We start from the raw sequence: 18,250 nt of genomic DNA, 5'->3' as shown, positions 1-18,250 counted from the left end.
AATGCCAAAAAGGTTGGGTTGACACCGCTGTATATCATATAGTGAAATGGAAGTATTGGATATAAAGAATTCTTATTTTGAAGCAAGGTTTGACCACTCAACATGTCTTCCTCAATCAAGCCAAATTCATGTCCTTTCTGGCCAGTGTGGCCCATAATTGAAGGACACCGGGTTTTAGAAAGCTGGTTTAGCGGCACTAGTCTGAGCTTGAAAGATGTTAAATTGGCTTCAATTGTTCAAGAGCAATTGACAATCCATCTCCCAAGTGCTTCTATATGCTGCAGAACGTAACAGTCTTTGATATTATCTGTGGTTGTTTGCTCACTTGGAAGAACAAAAATGACACATGTGGATTTCTTTCGGTGGGATCTGAAAGGGCAAATAAAAACATCTCTACACTTGCCTGCTTTCACCATATTGCAGCTGATTGTTCAAAATGATAGAAGGGTGGTTAAAAAAAAAAGAGAAAGAGGTCTCTGTTGATTTTTGTCAAGTATGCTGATCTGTACAAAATGGAGTTCACCACTCTTGTTTCCGGGGACCCCAAAGGAAGACGGTGTGAGACAGCAAGAAAAATGAGGGACTTTCAGGGGCAGCTGTGTTTTACTAACCCAGTCATAATGCCCCTAAAAATCCTTATTGTTCCTTGCAATGTTCAACTATGCTCTGCAGTCAAGAAAGATTTTCAAAGGTGAGTTTCCATGGGGCAACAGTTCGGTTTCCATCCGACGGTGTAAAGATCTTCCATTGCGGTCAAAGAAGAGTTGCAAACTCTTCCAATCTTGAGCAGCATTGAACAGAGGTTGACTTACTTGTGCTTTTTTGTGGTGTTGTTCATGACAGGCCCTTCCTCCCCGCAACACACTTCTGTTGAACAGAGAGATACAATATTTATTAAAGAGTGTCGCAAGTTTTCCCCTGCACTGAATGTAAATATGCACGCATACAGATCATGCTGTTCCCGTTTGTAGTAAGTGGCGCTAGGCAAAGTGCAGAAAAGAAGTAAGGCACAGTAAGCACAAGAAGTGAAGAACCATGCGATAAGGAAAAAGAAGAAGAAAGACATATTGCAACATCAAGTATTATACCAACATTATGGGTATATTGTAGATACAGAGCAGGCCAGATCTCTTAGGTAACTACCATATTGGGCTTGCTCAAACTTTGGCAGCCTTCTTAAGAGTACATTGTGGAGCTCTGAAATTTTTATACCATAGACCCAGAAGTTTGCCAAGTGCCCTGCTGAACAAATGTCTTTTCCTTGCACATGGGGTTTTGAGGCACATATGGTGTTCCCCAGAAGAGGTTAGCCAGTGTCAGAGACAGCCCCACGGAGTTCTTTGACCTGATTCCATCAAGTCCAACATACACACCAGAAGGCCTTTTCTGCCTGAGAGCTACTGTACAACAGTTTATATCTCAGCTGGTTTCATTTTTATGAGCTTGGAGCTGAGGTATGTTTCCCTGAACAAGGTTGTGCAAATATTCTCTGCCAAGACTATTAAGATCGTGCCAAGAAAAGCTGCATTTTTCTCTCTCTCCCTCCCACCCTCCCTCTCTCTCTCGCTTAGGAAAAGACTGAAAAATTTTGCATATGCACTTCTGATTTAAAAGAAAAACAATTATTTTTGCTTGCTAGTCTTAAGGCAGGACAACATGAAGTAGTCAAGTCTTTCCCCTAACCGCTAAGAATCACACCCAGCTTCCTCTCGCATCACTGTCTGCATATTTCCAAACAGCCTTGCTGCAGAAAGTGCTTAAAACCTGATTGCTAAAATTTCAAATACTGTATCCTTTCTTGCATTTTTCTGATGGGCTGCTGCAACTCAGAAGATACTTCTTATGAAGTATTGGGAACATCCTAGATCTATTTCTAAATTCCTTTAGTCTGCAAAGGGATGGTAACATTTGTGTTTGAAGAGGTGAATTTTCCTATCCTAGATTTCTTCTGGCAACTAATCTATTTTATCCTTTTCTTTTTTGCTTTTTTGGTCTGTAGGGCTCTGCTTCCAAGAAGCATTTCTTGAGTGACAACTATACAGAACATTGCAACTTGTGTCCCTGCTGCAAAGTTTCAATTGTGCAATTTTATACTAAATTTCTCAACTGCTTTCAACACTTGGTGCTATTCCCAATCTGGTACAAAGAATGGGGAATTTCTCAGGTAGATTTTTTTCACATTTTTTTCCACTGGTTAAAAAAAAAAGGTTGTAAAGTGGGCACAATTCACTTAACAACCACCTTGCTTATCGATGGAAATTCTCTTCCCATAAGGCAGGGACTAGCTGTATTAGGTGGATGAGGTTGGAAGATTTGACACCTTTCGATTAGCTGGAAATGATCTTCTTTAACCTTGAAGCCTCCTAGATGACATCAACTATAGTCTACCTCATCTCTGACTCGCAATTGGGAATGGTGAGACTTGTAGTCCATTTGGAAGGCACCAACTGGGACAAGGTTGCCTAGACAGATGAATTCACCCTGAAGAGCTTTACAGAAGCTGGTCTCTAACCCAGTATGAATGGGGGTACCTTCAATAACTATCTCCATCTTCATCAACACCTTAAAACAGGTAAGCAGAAAAGCAGCTGTTCAACTGTTGACTAAAGGAAAAGATGCCCCCAAAAGACCATTTGGCCTCCTTATGCCCACCTAGCCAATTGGTTAGGCTATTCCTGTGAAGTTCCAGACCCTGGATCAATTGCCTATTTTAAGGAAGGACATATTGGTACAACTAATTTTTTATTTTATTTTACACGAGGAGCGCAATGGCTCAGGGGTTAAGACGCTGGACTTGCTGGCTGTAAAGTCAGCAGCCCAGGTTTGAGACCCGAGCGCCACACGGAGGAGTGAGCTTCTGTTACTTGCCCCTGCCCTCCTAGCATTTTGAAAGCATACACATGCCAGTAAATAGGTACCACTTCGGTGGGAAGGTAACAGTATTTCGTGAGCCTTGGCATATAGCCATGGTGGTCATGTGACCATTGTCTTTGGACAATGTTGGCTCCCTCTGCTAAGAAATGGAGATGAGCACCCCTCCTTAGAGTTGGACATGACTGGTCCGGCAAAGCCTTTACCTTTCTTGAAGGGTATATGCTTTTCCAAATTATATCAAAGTAATTGCTGCTGGCTATTCTAATGTTCAAAATGCCGTATTGTATACCAAATGCTTTGAAAATAAACGGAACTTACAATAAATGCTTGGGATTCCTAAGTTCACTGTGTTTGCCCTCTATTACTGTTCTCCAGGAAGCTCACTGAAGCCAGTAAGAAATCATTTCATTTTGCCCCTATAAAGCATGCTAATTTCTGAGCAGTGAGAATCAAAGCTAAACCAAGATTTGGATCCAAGCTTCCAGGTGAAATCTAGCAACATATGAGGAATAAAAAGGGGTGGGTGGGTATTTCAGTGTTTCTTCTTTCTTTCTGACTAGATGTGCTGTAAAGGGCGGAATAGAGAAAGGAAAAGATATTTGGATATTAATGACAGTTGCTTATTCTCTGGACAGTATCCAGTCCTCTGAAAAGATTTGGTGAAGATTAAGTAAAATAAAATTGGTTGTTTCCAAGTTGTTCAGTCTTGGATGTTATTTACTAATTGCTTTCTTCTTGGATACATACGAAATATTACGTGTCATGACAAGGAGAGTAATCACACCTAGCCCCAATGATGTCTTCAGGTAATCAATATTTTGGTAAGCCAAGATAAAGGCATTGGTGGGGTTTTGTGTTTCTTTTGAGGGAGAAGTTTTGTGTGTGTGTTGCAATTTTGGTGGGGATCCACTGAGCCGAGTATGACTACAAGGTTTCTAAAAAATGGATGGAAGGGAAGCTGTAACCCTGCTATATTCAGACATACCCCAAGAGATGGAATTGTAATAAATTCATAGTAGAAAGTAACTGATGCAACGTATAATTAAGTTTATATTTTTCAGTAAAAAGGCTTCTTGTACCAATATGTATATAAAGTTTTAGACAGCTGTTTCAATAGAGAATGACAATGTTTCATTGTAATCTGTTTATAATCTAGAACTGTAACCAATGTATTCCTCATTAATAGCATCAGGTTTTCAAGATTCCATATATCTTGTGGAAGGCTGGTTTAGAGGTTTTAAAGAGTGGAGGTACAAATGAGGATAAGATCCTGGTCAATACTTGTAAAGAAAGAAAAGTCTTTCAAGTTAACTTCATTTCCTGATAATGTTCACCCTTGGCGACATAGTTTGCTAGTGGTGCCTTTCGGGACTTATTTAATTTTTAAAAAAAAATTCCAGTCATGTCAGTAACCTTAAATGTCCTGCTTGGTCTCTCATCCTATGACTAACAGGTTAGCTTTTCAAGATCTGCCCTGGCTGGTTGGATCTCAAATTTATAAACAATCTAATTTTAAGTATGACTGACTCTCAATAAGTGTGTGGGCCTCTGATTGATTGAACAATTCCCCCCCCCCCCCAAAAAAAGAAAACCACCTCTGGTTAAACAGATATCTGGTTGAGAACTTCCCGCAGATATTTAGTAGAACCAGACATTTGGAAGCAAGTTGTTGGATCTTACGGGCTTTCCAAATGAGCTCTGTCCCAAGAAAATTACAATCTGAATTTTGACAAGGAAGGAATGAGCAGTGAATTAAAGCAAAATGGAAGCATAAGCAGGGTGGAGGAAAACACCTCAAAAATGTCTATTTGTACCTTTAGTTATTTTTGTCCACCAGAAAATCTCTGGAGTTTCATAGCTGTTAGCCCATGCAGACTCGTATAAGTTTGCGATCCTCAACAGTTGCGAATGCTTCTAGAGCAGAGTCTTCAAGGCAATGTTTCCTTTATTCTCAGCAGCTAAGGGGCCATGTCAAGTTGCAGTCACTCAGTCGTTCTGGAGTGACAGCTAAGCCTAGACAAATAAAATCTGCATCTTCAAATTTGGGGGTGCCCCTCCCAACCGAGCCACGTCATCATCTCTTTAACACGTTGCCTCTTTAAGCAAATGTTCCCACTAGAGTTTTTTTTTCCCCCCACCTATGGTCTGGAAAATGTGTCCTATTGGTACAGAGGTGAGAAGGAAGGGTCAGTCTGTTTTTGTTGGCACAGCCTGTGGATGTGATTAGCTTTATCTGTGTTTAAGTTGTGTTGAACACAGCAGAGGGAGGATTAGCTCACTGTGCATCAGGCTGCAGACCAGAAAGCCATTACTCTCACGTATTTTTAGCATTCCAAACAGGAAAAGGCCTGCCGTGACTATGGATGTTTGGGGATGCTTTCCTTTCTGCCCTTTGCTTTCTCTTTGTCGTATCATATTTATCCTCTCGTTGCAAGGCACCGTAAAGCCAGTGATGACCCTTTGTCTGGAAAAGGAAATGATCGCTTGTTGTTCCTTATGTGGGAATAATTTTCTTCAGCTTCCTTTGGATCATAAATCATGGGTGGCTGTTAAGACGAGGAGGAATGCCAACGGCCTCCCCTCCACAGCTAGACAGCACAGTTCCTCTTGGAAAGCAGCATAATCTCTGGTGTCAATTGCAAGGGGGGGGGATATCTTATTTTTCCCCACACCTGGATGTTTTAAGTGCTTTGGGAGGGGGCGATTGTATTTTGCTGTACCGATTTTTCTCCCAGTGCATTAAATGAGTTCTCTACTGTGTTTTTCTTTACCTGGCCCACTTAATTTAATTGCTTAGTTGAGAGGTCAGAGTTTTCTGACTTTTTTGGGGGGGTGGGGCTGATGGACCCACCTGGAATATTAAGAGTGCATTTTGGACTGTCCCTCAAAATGGCCCTTGTGGAGGGACTGGCCAGGCACCAAACATCTATTCTATTACAAAACATTTTATTGTACATCGCCCAGAGTTCCTCTGGAAGGAGGATGGGAGATTCAAAAATGTGATAGATAATAGATAGATGATAGGAGATAGACAGACAGGAGAGAGAGAGAGAGAGAGAGATGGATGGGTGGTGGAAGGACGGACGGATAGGATAGATTGATTGATCGATAGATGGTTGATAGATGGTTGATAGATAGACAGACAGACAGACAGACAAATGATAGATGCTAGACAAATGATAGGTGACAGACAGACAGACAGTCTATTTACCAGATAGCAAAGTGAGAAAAGCTTTTCCTTCACCACCTCTAGACCAGGGGTCTTCAAACTTGACAGCTTTAAGATTTGTGGACTTCAACTCCCAGAATTCCTCCTCCAGTCATGTTAGCTCAGGAATTCTGGGAGTTGAGATCCACAAATCTTAAACTTGCCAAGTTTGAAAATCCTCGCCCTTAGACTCCTGAGAGGCTCTTTACCATGTTAATGAACCATGGTTTAAATCGGGGTCTCCAAACTTGGCAACTTTAAGATTTGTGGATTTCAACCCTCAGAATTCCCTAGCCACCATGGCTGGCTGAGGAATTCTAGGAGTTGAAGTCTACAAGTCTTAAAGTTGACAAGATTGGTCACCCCTGGTTTAGAGTTTCTAGACAGGTGGGCACATTCTCTAAGCTGTCTCTAGACTGCAGTAGTTTTATAGCATGTAGCACCCCCTTTTTTATCACTCCAACTGTTCAATAGGAGCGAGCACCTGCTGGGTATCAAGACAAGAGTTGATAGGCCTCTGGTATCCACCATCTTACCCTGAGAACATTTTCCTTCAGACTTTTGTGTATCTGCCAGCCTTCTTCTCCAAGATTGAAGGTTATTCTGGATCAGTATCAAGCAAAGGTCTGGAGGCAGATTCTTTACACAAGTAGACACTTCATACTGAATACGAGTTGCCAGTCCTCAACAATACAACCAAGTCTGATCAGAGGCTGGGTTGAGCTACATATTACTGCAGGCCTGAAAGAACCTTATTCACAGGTTAGTCGTTTCAGGTAAGTATTTTTCCTTGCAGTGATTTCACTGGTAGTAGAACAGGAAGTGGCAAAAATGTTGCACGTTCCATACATTTCCAATGCAATGCTTGTGTAAAGCTACCAACTGATTAGAGAGCATTCAGCAGATTAATCATCAACTTGTTGACCGATTGATCAATTAATTCATTGGTTGGGTGTTAATCTGTTATAGCAGAACATCAATAAATTTGCCATTCAGAAACAATCAAGGAGATCTAGGATAGAATTCAATTGAGAGAAATCCATTTCCTGTTAGGTGTTTTCTCTCATTTTCTTTTGCTTTCCTCTTTAAATTTAATAAATATTAATTAAATATTTTATATCCTCTTTGCTATACTGCAAGGAAACTGAACTGAAGCAGCCATTCCCCAAGCAACTTCTGTAATTTTCACATCTGCTGAAAGTTTAAATTAAATGTTAATTGATTTATTAAAGTAAAGCTTTAATTTACTAATTGATGCTTAACTTTTTTTAAAAAAAATGGATTTATTGCTTCATTATTCATTAAAATATTCTTATGATTTTTTTTTTTAACTGGAGGCAGCCATCCTAACTCACGTTCTCAGGGAGTTGCTATAAGGAAAAGTTGGAGGCTCCTGTCCTGTCAATATGTTTCCTCCTATTAATGTAAAAAGCAGCCGCTGCTGTTAATTTGACAATTTATTCACAAGAAATCACTAGACCAGAGCAGAACATTGCCTTTTGGGTGGTAATTTATGTATTTATTAAAAGAGTTTAGATTGTCACCCATCTACCAGAAGGAACTTGGGAAGAGGGGAATAACATAAAATCACAATACAATGCAGCAACCATTTAAAGAAATAAACAATGTTGAGGTCCCCACCAATCACCCCATATCAGCTATATCAACATGCTGACCTCGGTACTGGGGGTGTTGCGGGGGGGGATCCAGGTCTTTATTGCTTTAACAGATGGACAAATGACTAGAATATGTCCAAGGTTTAATATTTCTACTATAATTCATCCCTCTATTAACTAGTGGGATGAATTATAGTAGAAATATTAAACCTTGGATATAACCACACCTCTGAAGTATGTATGTTTAGGATTGGTATGAACGATAGCAAATGGTGGATGTGTGCATGCTTGTGCTTTTGAAATCCCTGTCTTGTGTAGAACTAGTTGAAACCTATCCCCTTGGCGATAAGAAAGTTGCAGCCTGTAATAAATCATAATTTGCAACAGGCGGCTTTTAATATTAAGCAGCACATTGTATAAGCTTGTCTATAAATTGCACACAGCTTTTGCTCATCGTTGTTGATTTAATAGTGCGGGGTGTGTGTCGTAAATGTTTAGAGCATCATGTGAAATGAGGGAGTGTATGAATCTGTGGGCAGATATTTCTAAAGCTGAGTACTGATTTAATCATTTCTGATTTTTTTCTCTTTCTGTTCATGGTGAAAAATAAAAGCAAGCGATCTGAGTGCTGAAATACTTGCATTAGACTCATCCATCACCTGCTCCCAATCTGAAAACCTCCACCCTCACATATTGAGACTATAATTTCCTTAATTTAATTTAACAATTCCTGGACATTCAAGTTCTAAAACCTCTGGAGGGCATCAAGCTACGAGAAATTGGTTTAAGGCAGGGGTCGTAACCCCCAAGCTGCAGGCAGATATTGGTTTGTGGCCTGTTAGGAACCAGACCACACCAAACAGCAGGCGAGCAAGCAAAGCTTCATCTGCGCATGCCGCTTGTGCTCGCGCATGAAGCTCCCCTCACATGAGTGGCAGCTGCTTGCCCTCATGCACACTCGCCTGACACTCACAGGGAACTATATTCCCTCTCCCACCGCCCCCGCTGGGCCATCTAGCCAGAAAGGGTGAGGACCGCTGTCCTAGAGCCTAACTTCACAAACAGGGACTCATATTCAATTTTGCGTGGAACAATGACACTGAAACCCACAAAAGATCTCCATACACTCTCCACCATTGTGCTGTGTTCAATCCAAGTGAACGTATTTCCAAGAGAGAAACCTCTTTCAAAGTGCCCATCCAGATCTTGATAATGCATGTCAAGTCAGCCCCCACATCCATGAAAACTTGGATGAAATAATGTGATGGAATATCCACCAGATCTGAGGAACATGAAAGAGGAAGCAAGGTATTATGGGAGGAAACTGAATTGTCACAGAAAAAATATCCTTATTTTAGAAGATTTGTGAGAAAGAGACATAGAGTAACTCTAAATTATGCTAGATATAGGTTGATCTGGAAAATAGCTTTAACAGGCTTTCAAGATTCTGTTACCATAAATGGTTTTTCTCCACCAAAAAAATTGAATTGTTCACATTCCTGAGTTTTCTAGTCTTATTGCAGGCTTACCTGACATTGAACAGCAACAACTGAATACAAGATCTCTGAGAATTTGAGGATCAGACATTGGAGTTGAGCCCAGAAGGCATAATCTATACTAGATTCCAAATACAGGTAGTTGATTTATCACCATAATAGAGCCCCAAATTTCCATTGCTAAGCAAGACAGTCATTAAGTGAGTTTTCCCCCATTTATGACCTTGTTGCCACAGTTGTCAAGTAGATCACTGCAGTTGTTAAGTTAATAACACAGTTGTGGAAGTGAATGTCACTTCCTCTGATTTTGCTTGTCAGATGGTCATAGAAGGTGATCACATGACCCTAGGACACTGCAACTGTCATAAATATGAGAGTTGCTAAGCGTTTGAATTCTGATTACATGAATGCTGCAACAGTTATGTGAAAAATGGTCATAAGTCACCTTTCCAGTGCCATTGTAACTTCAAACACTCACTAAATGAACTGCTGTAAGTCGAGAACTACCAGTATACTTTCCCCGAGATCAGCCTTCTCCCGCTATCCCTTCATCCTTTCTTCTGCTCTTCACCCCAGAGATGTCACACTGCCCTTTCCTGGAACTGAACCCACCCTGCTATTTATGCCGCTAGCTCCAACATCCAGGTATCCCCAACTACTTCCAGACTAGATGACTTGTCAGAACCTTAAGTCTCCTTCTGTTGTGTCTGTTTGTGTACATAGAAGACTTCAGGCCTAAACAAGCCAGCTGTCCCCACCACTAGACACCCTTCATACCCAGACTGCTACGTCCAATCCTGTGACTGCTTTCAACATGACTAATCAGGGCATGAAAACAACCCAGTCTAACCCAATTACAGCCTGGTGTTATCTGAGAAGGTAAGAAGGATATGTTGGCCTTCAGTCTCACACCCAGAGGGAAAATAAACAAATTTCTGATCAGTTGTCCCCAGTCCAAGACAGCCATCCATTACAACCTTTCAAAACTGGAAAACAGATCTCAGGCCTAACTGTCACACGTTTGGCCGACACTCAAACACTCATTGCGAAGGCACAAAGAGCAGTGGGAGCAGACAGCTTTCTTGTGATCCCAGTGGCACAACCCAGTCACTACAGCACAGCAGCACACCAAAACCTTGCATACTCAGGAACCCATAACTAATACCACTGAATTGACCAGAGAAGCAACTGCGGCTGTTCACAAAGAGACGCTCACCAACACTGCTGCCACTCTACAATCTTAATGTCAAGTAGGTGATTGGTGGCACATTTGAATAAACATATTAGCCTCCGGAAGCACCAGTCATTATGATCTAAACAAAATTTTCAAATCCAACAATCCCCAAAGCATTAGAAGATCTTCAGCCCCATTCACAGCTGTTCCTTCTGTCTACCAACTCTAGAACTCCTAACAGGCCTACTTGTTTTTTTCACATACGTCTAAAATGTATCACCGGAAACACTGGAAGTTCTAAGAACTTTCCACTGACCATCAACCTTCCATTATTTTATTTAAAGAAAAGGAGGTAATGGAGAGGGAGGGAGAACGCAGCGAACTATTCATCCATTATATCAAGAAAGGAAAGCATTTATTTGTTTGTTTATTTATTTAATCAGTCGATGGATCAATCAATCTCAGATCCCATTGGTGCTTTTTTCCAGAGGCAACTGGACTTTCTGGTTTTTCTTTGAAGACATTTCACTTCTCATCCACAAAGCTTCTTGGATGAGAAGAAAAATGTCTTCAAAGAAAAACCAGAAAGTCCAGTTGCCTCTGAAAAAAAGTACCATTGGGACTACCATGACCCAGAGAACTGACAGTCTCCATAGGAATCACCCCATCTCCAAGGGGATTCATGGCCTGAAGGGCTTAACAACAGTACAATGTTGATTTGAACTGCCCTTCCCTGCTGTGTATACAAAGGCCAATGACTTCTTCAGGCGCTTGATCCTCAACGGACGGACGCAGTGAAAATATTATTTACCCAGGAGTGGAAAATGTTCCCCATGATACATGATGTTTAATTAATCCAATGACTTGACAGGAAATATTAAAATTTCACAGAAATAGCTACTTTTTCAATGAGGCTTTTTATGAAAAAGCAGGCAATCCCATAAGAGAAAGTTATGAGCAGTTTTAACGCTTAATCTCCTTGTGGGAAAAGGATGAAATCCCAGCTGCTTGATGGTGTTATTGAAACTTGCCCTTCCCTTTTTCAAATCAAAATGGAGCCCTGACTGACCCAGAAAGCAAATTGGCTAAACTTGAGTTTACTGTCTGAAAAGATTGAAGTGGCGGTTTTGAGGAGTGGGTGAAGGCGGTGAAAAAACAGGAATACTTGAGACTATTTGTTTAGTGACCATTCGAAGATACAACAGCACTGAAAAAAGTGATCTCTGATCAATCCCCATGCTTATGTCCACTGCAGTATCCCCACAGTCACATGATCAAAATTTGGGTTCTTGACTCAGCATGTATTTACAACAGATGCAGAATCCTGGGGAGGAAGCCAACCTTCCCACTTGGCTTCTAACAAAGCAAGTCCATGGTTAAAGTTGAATTCACTTAACAACTGTATGATTTGCTTAACAATTGCAGTGATTCACTTAACAACTAGGGCAAAAGAGGTCATAAAATCAGGCATGGCTCATTTAAGCATTGGTTAGCAACAGAAATTCCAGTACCAATTCCGTTGATTGTAATCTGAGGTCTACTTGTATATCCACAGGCATCCACCAAGTTGTAGTGTCAGAAGAGTCCAGGGCCATATGACTGAAGATCTGTCCCCTTTGATAATGTAATATACATAAAAAACAGACAGAACTTCTACTATACAGTTGAAACCACCATCTTGATTTTTTTTACCCTATCAATGATAGCAGGGTTCCAAGATCTCAGGGGTTGCCTCAAAGAAGAGGGAGTTAACCTATTCTCCAAAGCACCTGAGGGCAGGACAAGAAGCAATGGATGGAAACTGGATCAAGGAGAGAAGCAACCTAGAACTAAGGAGGAATTTTCTGACAGCTAGAACAATTATTCAGTGAAAAACTTGCCTCCAGACGTTGTAAATGCTCCAACACTGGAAGTTTTTAAGAAGAGATTGGATAACCGTTTGTCTGAAATGGTGTAGGGTTTCCTGCCTAAGCAGCGGGTTGGACTAGAAGACCTCCAAGGTCACTTCAGCTCTGTTACTCTGTTAATCCCTTTAAATTGTCTAGGAAGAAAGTTTTTTAAAAAATAATTGGCTAATCAACTAATACTTCTCCTCCAGTTGCTATGATGTTTTAACAATGCCTAGAAATGAAACATGGGCAGCTGAAGGTTTTCTTCTTGTCACTTGTGAACATTATGGATGACAATTTGTCTTATCGTTACTTAACTGTAATTTGGCTTCCATTTGTAAAGAACATTTCACCCATTTAGTATTAAGATGTGCTTGTAAGGTTAGAGTGTGGGCATGGAGATGGGATGAAGAACCAAGGATTAAGTTCGGCGGGATTGGAAACTTCTTTTCAAAAAGCAACCCACCATATTCAAATTCTGTCATATGAGAGGCACACTTTTAAAGCACTTTTACGGAAGGAGCCTGTGTAGAAATGCAAATAACGAGAGAAGGGTTGCTGTGAGAGCAGAGAGATCTCAAGCTCTAAATTATGGTGATTCCCTGGACTGTCTCCAGCCATGCCTTTGCCTTCCCAGATCTGTTATACTTTAGGAATGTGTGACACGCAGTTACAATGGGAGGATATTGTTTCCTGCTTGCTAACAATCCCTAAATATATACGGAGGTGCTGACAATCAATCTCCATGATATATGCTCATTTGTCACTGAACTAAAGTCCTTGTCTTACAAATATGACATTCTGAAGGCCACCAAGGATGCCTGGTTACTGAAAACAGACCCTAATGTTTGAGTGTGAACTCATGCCCAAAAAGGCCTGCCTTTTTTCCTATAGCCCTCACTCTGAGAATCTCTTGCGATGCCCCCAAAGTGGCATTTCGCACCAGCTCAGTTTGCCTTCTTTTCCATGGGCGATTGCCAGTGGGTGGCTGTACACTTTAAAATGTATTCGGTTAAACAGCGCTAGAAATATGAAAGTGAGGCAGCTCATCTGCAGCAAGCAAGAAGCAAAGGGTGGGTAGGAATTTGAGAATTACAAAGATAAGCCTCTCCCAAAATGGCTGCCCAGAGAGGAAGCCACTAGGCACAAAATGGTTGCTATATTGGATCAAGCTCCTCGAAAACGAAAAGAATAACAGAACCAAATAACAGAATTGGAAGGGAGCTTGAAGGTCTTCTAGTCCAACCCACTGCTCAGGCAGGAAACCCTATACCATTCCAGACAAATCATTGTTCAATCTCTTCTTAACAACTCTTCTTAAAAACTTTTTTTAAAAAGAAATGGATCAAAAGGCAAACGGTTGTGGGTTTTTTCCATTCCTATTCCCACCCCATTCCAAGGGGTTCATCCCAAATTGTCTATAGAATAACAGAGTTGGAAGGGACCTTGGAGGTCTTCTAGTCCAACCCCCTGCTCTGCACCATTTCAGTCCAATCTCTTCTTAAAAATATCCAGTGTTGGAGCATTTACAACCTCTGGAGGCAAATTGTTCTACTGATTAATTATTCTATCTGTCAGGAAATTTCTCCTTAGTTCTAAGTTGCTTCTCTCCTTGATTAGTTTCTACCATTGCTTCTTGTCCTACCCTCAGGTGCTTTGGAGAATAGCTTGACTCCTTCTTCTTTGTGGAAACCCCTGAGTTATTGGCACACTGCTATCATGTCTCCCTTAGTCCTTCTTTTCATCAGACTAGACATATCCAGTTCCTGCAACCATTCTTTATATGTTTTAGTCTCCAGTGCCCTAATCATCTTTGTTGCTCTTCTTTCTTTGCACTCTTTCTCTAGGTTCTTCCTAGTATTCCTCTGTTGATCCCTACCTTTTTCTAAGCAGGTAAGCATCCCAAACCAAGCAAAACGAACCCCTTTAACCTATCCTTTTCATTTTTCTAAGAACGCCTTTGGAGCCCAATGCATTCTGGTTAATAAAAATGATTTCATAGGGGTGGGTTTTGCTTTGTAGCATTTTAACTTGCCAATGAATATTGTTTTAATCAAAAGCACTTTAAAACATGAAATGAAGTGGGACAGAGGATGATGAGAAGAACTTGCAAACACATGTTTGCTTACAGGCACCCTGTGGCCTATTTATTGTCTTTTTTTAATACAAAAGCGTGGTATTATTTATTTGAAATTTAATAGGCTGCACCCTATGAATTTTTTTTACAAAACCATCCCATTCTGCAGAAATAGACATACAGTCAGTATTTATTGATTGCAACCTGGGGTGAAGGTTACCTAAGCTTTTAGAAAAACAAGGGAAAGTGTGGCATTAATCCTGTAGAAGCCCTCAGACTGAGCTGACATCCTATTCAAGCCAGCAAAGTATGTTCTGGATTGTAGAGAAGCCACAGAAACTCCTGTTCAGGGTACATCTCAACTAGGACTGTCATAGCCATCCAGTCTTTGTGAGTTTTCCTATATTAACATTCATCTGTTCTTCTTACGTTCCTGTGTTGACCAAAGATTCGTTATCCATCAAATTTCACTTTCCCCTAAAAATTGTGATGCAATTCTTGGCAACTGAAAGACATCAACATGCTCTACACAGTCCAAATATATATTGGAAGGGATTTTTTTTTTACAAAAATAAATAACAGAGAAACAGAGTTGGAAGGGAACCTGGAGGTCTTCTAGCCCAACCCCTTGTTCTGGCAGGAAACCCTATACCATTTAAGGCAAATGGTTGTCCAATCTCTTCTTAAAAGCTTCCAGTGTTGGAACACTCCCAAGTTCTGGAAGCAAGTTTTTCCACTGATTAATTGTTCTGTCTGGAAATTTCTCCTTAGTTCTAAGTTGCTTCTCTCCTTGATTAGATTCCATCCATTGCTTCTTGTCCTGCCCTCAGGTGCTTTGGAGAATAGGTTGACAACCCCTCACCCTCGTCATCAGGGATATTTTGGGGAGAATTTTTAAAAGTCTCATAAGACAGTCAGGAGTAGGAACCTCTGAAGGACATATAGTTCTCAAATGAACAGATTTATTCATTCCTAAGGTGAATTTCCTCATGAGTTTGCCACGTCTCTGATTCTTTGTGGAGAATTTCCCTCTATCTTTTCTCAGGGCTTTCAAGTAAAACAAAAGCATTTTGATAACAAGCACTGAGGCATCTCTGACTTGAATTTTGACATTTGGGAAAGCTCAGCTATCTCGCACAATAATGTACTCAGCCAGGCGATAACATTTCAGTCTGAAGGAAATTGCCAATGCTGGGACCGGCCCACTTGTGTGCTGTGGTATTTCTTTCAGATGTATCATTTTTTTTAATCTGCGGAGGGAGAAAAGGAATGTGAAAAAGAAAAAAAATGTGACTTTTATAAAGAAAAGCAAACACAATCTTGTAGTAGATCAATCTGGCAAGGAAAGGCTAGTAAAAAAGGATGACGGTCATAATGACGATGATATCATAAAAGTGGAGAGAGAAACCACCCACCCACCCAAAAAAACCCAGCTTATCCGACTTCAGTGAAACACTGTGACTCGAAGCATTTTTTTCCTTCACCATCCAATAACATCTCAAAGGCCCTTTTCTCTACAGCATTTAGCTGCTGCATATGTCCAAAAACTAATTTTTCTATTGTTTTTCTTTTTTAATGGGCTAGTAATGTAGCTACAGCAAATGGAAATGCCAGTAGCATCACTTGCCATCTTAGCCAGCTCCTGAGATGCACCACGCTGTATTAAAGTTTTCTTTGAGACGAAGGACCACATAAGTATCACCACCTCTGATTTCAGCAAAGTAACAGGGAGGGTGTGAGAATTATTCATAGGGACCCAAGAGGGTTGTTATAGTTAGATATTTATAGCAAAGGTAGCAACCTGATCAAGCCGATGCAGCACCTTCTAGCTACAGGTAGTCCAAAATCAGGGATACAACTTGGAAGTTGGGAGTTTCCGATTCTGGACATGGTGTAAGAGTACAGGTTGACCCCATAGACCTGACGGTGGGATAGAGCACACTTTTTAAATCGAGTTTTAGGACACAGAGTATACATAGACTTGGCAGGAACCCAGTGTTACCTACTGATGGAGAAGAGGGGGCTCAAATTTCTAGCCTTTTTAAGCGCAGTTGACTGAAATTGCTATCTTAGAAGGTAAAGGGTGAACTGTCCCTAGCAGAGGACACTGCCTCAAAAATTGTCAAGCAAGTCAAGGTTAGGTGGGTCTTGACTAACAACCACAACTGAACCCAACATTTCCATTGCTAAGCCAGACAGTTGTTATGTGAGTTTTGCCTCATTTTATGCCCTTTCTTGCCACTGTTGTTAAGTGAATCACTGTGGTTGTTAAGTTAGTAACATGGTTGTTAACTGAATCTGGCTTCTTCCCCATTGACTTTGCATGTCGGAAGGATGCAAAAGTTGATCACATGACCCCAGGACACTGCAGCCATCATAAGTACATGCCAGTTGCCAAGCCTCCGAATTTTGATCACATGACCATGGGGATGCTGCAATGGTGGTGTGAAAAATGGTCATAAGTCAGTTCCATTGTAATTTCAAACCGTCACTAAACAAATGGCTGTTAGTCGAGAACTACCTGCATCCCTGCTCTCATCCCTGTCTGGGGCCTTCCCAAATAGGTCCTTGCAGATATGTTGGATCACAGCACCCATCATTCAGCATGCACTGAATGCCAAAGGAATAAACCTGGAGTCCAGATGCATAGGATCAGTCTGGAAATGTATTGAAGATCTGATTTAACAGCATTCATCACAGAGCTAGTGTTGTTAACGACAAGAGCCATTGAAAAATAATGCTGCATCCAGCTCTGAATTCAAGAATATCCAGGTTTCTTCATATATTGTAACCAGATCAATTGATAGAATTCCTTTCTTCATTAGTGAATTAATTAGCACTGCATGAATATTTTTGACACATTGTTAGTAGTTAAGCAATGTTGAATATTTACAATTCATTATTTTTTTGGTATTGCCTAATGCTATGTGTTCTGAAATATTTATGTCCTGCTCTGTTTTGTCTTGGCTGACTTGACTTTAATAAATCTACTGAAAGTTCTTCATTGCTTAATTCATCATGAGTTGAACTCAGAGATGTATGAATCAGTATTCCAGAACTGAAGTAAACTTTAAAACAAAAAATAAACTGGTGTATTTAATTACACTTAGTTGTACTTTATCCTGTTTAAGTTGCGATTTTACAGGCTGAGGCTGTGGGTATATTGGTTGATCAATACATTTGATCTGCTGTTTTGTTTTTTATTTTATTTATACAGGGCTACAAGTGCTTGTGGGGCATGGCATGATAAAATATATTAAATAAACAAATGATTTTTTTTTAAGTTGAACTTGCTGAAACTGCACATTTTTCTCTTCCTCAAAAAACAGGCCCTGGAATTCTATCAATTTTTTTTAAAGTCCTTGGGAAATGGAAGCATTGCAAAGATCAACTTTATCTCTGAAACTGGGCAGACAAGCCAATATTTCTAGTCAGCGTGCTGAGCCAGGACCCCTCCTTGTGTATATTTTGGCTATCCAGCCAAGGCCCCATGGCTTTATTAAGTCCAGTGGGAATCCATCTCTTACACACATGTACTGGCCATCTGAGAAGCTGGATCGTGCCCATTCTACTTCATTCCCAAAGCCATTTGAAATTTCCTGAGGAAATAAGAACACAGTTGTCAAATTTGTGGTGTCACAAGGAGGGAATTAGCAGTATTGGAGGACAGACTCTCTCTCTCTCTCTCTCTCTTTATATATATATAAAGATATATATGCATATGCCTTGGCATGGGAAATATTATTCACTCCATCGAACGGTGTCAGATTTGGGCAGCTTTTCCTCTTACCGACTAGGAAGAAGGGGGAGGAGAAGAGGGAAGAGAAAGTCCATTCTGAATCAAAGTAAATGTGTGTGTGAGAGAGAGGGGGGAGGGGGGAGAGAGAGAGATGCATTTTTGCTCACTTTCAGGAAG

The 18,250-nt window shown here is 40.7% G+C and overlaps 2 long non-coding RNA genes across 6 annotated transcripts in view; both read left to right on the top strand.

The window, feature by feature from the left end:
- The window catches only part of LOC113443084 (uncharacterized), a 59,564-nt gene extending 56,366 nt beyond the window's left edge, over positions 1 to 3,198 (top strand). For all 5 annotated transcript variants that reach the window (XR_015741887.1, XR_015741886.1, XR_003375066.2 and 2 more), the window contains one exon: positions 2,000 to 3,198. This is a non-coding gene — a long non-coding RNA (uncharacterized LOC113443084). The remainder of the gene's footprint in view (positions 1 to 1,999) is intronic.
- A 5,348-nt stretch (positions 3,199 to 8,546) lies between these two features.
- Positions 8,547 to 17,439, top strand: LOC148127053 (uncharacterized). Its single transcript, XR_015741889.1, has 2 exons — positions 8,547 to 10,073; positions 16,899 to 17,439. It is a non-coding gene; the product is annotated as an uncharacterized LOC148127053 (long non-coding RNA).
- Positions 17,440 to 18,250: the final 811 nt, after the last annotated feature.

The sequence above is a fragment of the Pseudonaja textilis genome, chromosome 2 (genome assembly GCF_049901715.1).
Source record: "Pseudonaja textilis isolate UNSWEBS1 chromosome 2, rPseTex1.2, whole genome shotgun sequence".
Lineage (NCBI taxonomy): Eukaryota > Metazoa > Chordata > Lepidosauria > Squamata > Elapidae > Pseudonaja > Pseudonaja textilis.
The sequence above is the reverse complement of the archived record's forward strand: the minus strand, read 5'-3'. Positions and strand labels throughout refer to the sequence as shown.